The following is a 1,633-nucleotide window of genomic DNA, read 5'->3' on the forward strand; positions in this document are numbered from 1 at the left end:
CACCATGCCTGGCAATTTTTTTTTTTTCTTTTTTCTTTTTTTTTGTAGAGACAGTCTTTTGCCATGTTGCCCAGGCTGGTCTCGAACTCCTGTGTTCAAGTGATCCACCTTCTTTGGCCTCTCACAGTGCTGGAATTACAGGCATGCACCACAGTGCCCAGCCCTAACACAAAACATCCTGATTTTCTGTGAAATTGCAAGTTAATCTTCAGAGGTAGCTACAGTAGGGAAAAGAAAAAAGAAAAAAGTTTTTGACTGGGCACGGTGGCTCATGCCTGTAATCTCAGCACTTTGGGAGGCCGAGGCAGGTGGATCACCTGAGGTCAGGAATTTGAGATCCTGGCCAATGAAACCTTGTCTATACTGAAAATACAAAACTTAGCTTGGCCTGGTGGTGCGTGCCTGTAATCCCAGCTACTTGGGAGGCTAAGGCAGGAGAATGGCTCAAACCCGGGGGCAGAGGTTGCAGTGTGCCACTGCACTCCAGCCTGGGTGACAGAGACTCCATCTCAAGAAAAGAAAAAAAGTTTTATTAAAGTTTTAAAAAGTGACAAGTTTAGAACTTTTTTCATTTTTCAAAGCTAATATTGTTAAAAGATTTTACCAAATGCTAAAGAATTAGAAATATTTTTGCTTTTGATTTACTTGTAGTATTTGAACTCTTCATAACATTTATTATTTAGTTTATACAAGTCATATTTAGGTATGCATAACTGTTTGAGTTATGAAACACAAATGCTTTAGCCACCAAGTGGTATGTCAGTAAATTAAAAAAAAAAAAAATACAAAATATTTGTTTACATCACATTGAGAGAGAAGAGAATAGTGCTGAAATAGACATACTAGCGTAGCCTCCCAGGAAATGTTACATTAAAAATAGGAAAACTGAGAAATGGAGCTGGATTTGAACCTGGGCAATGGACTCAAATCCCATACTTCTAACACCAGGTTATGTCACTTCCCTTCTGGACGTGAAAAGAGTCGTGAACCACTCTACAAATAAGAAACATATTGGCTGGGCACGGTGGCACATGCCTGTAATCCCAGCACTTTGGGAGGCTGAGGCGGGCAGATCACCTGAGGTCAGGAGTCCAAGACCAGCCTGGCTAACATGGTGAAACCCCATTCCTACAAAAAATACAAAAAATTAGCCAGGCATGGTGGCATGTGCCTGTAATCCCAGCTACTTGGGAGGCTGAGGCAGGAGGATCGCTTGAACCCAGGAGGTGGAGGTTGCAGTGAGCTGAGATTGCATCATTGCACTCCACCTAGGGCAAGAAGAGCGAAACTCGAAAGGAAGGAAGGAAGGAAGGAAGGAAGGAAGGAAGGAGAAAGAAATTAACAATTAGCAGTCATTGATAAGTACTATTTATTAATCAATAGTAAGACAAAAAAGTAGCAGGCAGGGTCCCTAACTCCACTCTATGAGGCTGGGAAAGAGTCCCTGTGGTGAAGTTGGGAAGAGGATGCAAGCAGGTAGAAAGAACATAGGAGGGCCGGGCGCGGTGGCTCAAGCCTGTAATCCCAGCACTTTGGGAGGCTGAGACGGGCGGATCACAAGGTCAGGAGATAGAGACCATCCTGGCTAACACGGTGAAACCCCGTCTCTACTAAAAAATACAAAAAAATACAA

The sequence above is a fragment of the Colobus angolensis genome, unplaced genomic scaffold (assembly GCF_000951035.1).
Source record: "Colobus angolensis palliatus isolate OR3802 unplaced genomic scaffold, Cang.pa_1.0 Scaffold5, whole genome shotgun sequence".
In the NCBI taxonomy this organism is placed as follows: domain Eukaryota; kingdom Metazoa; phylum Chordata; class Mammalia; order Primates; family Cercopithecidae; genus Colobus; species Colobus angolensis.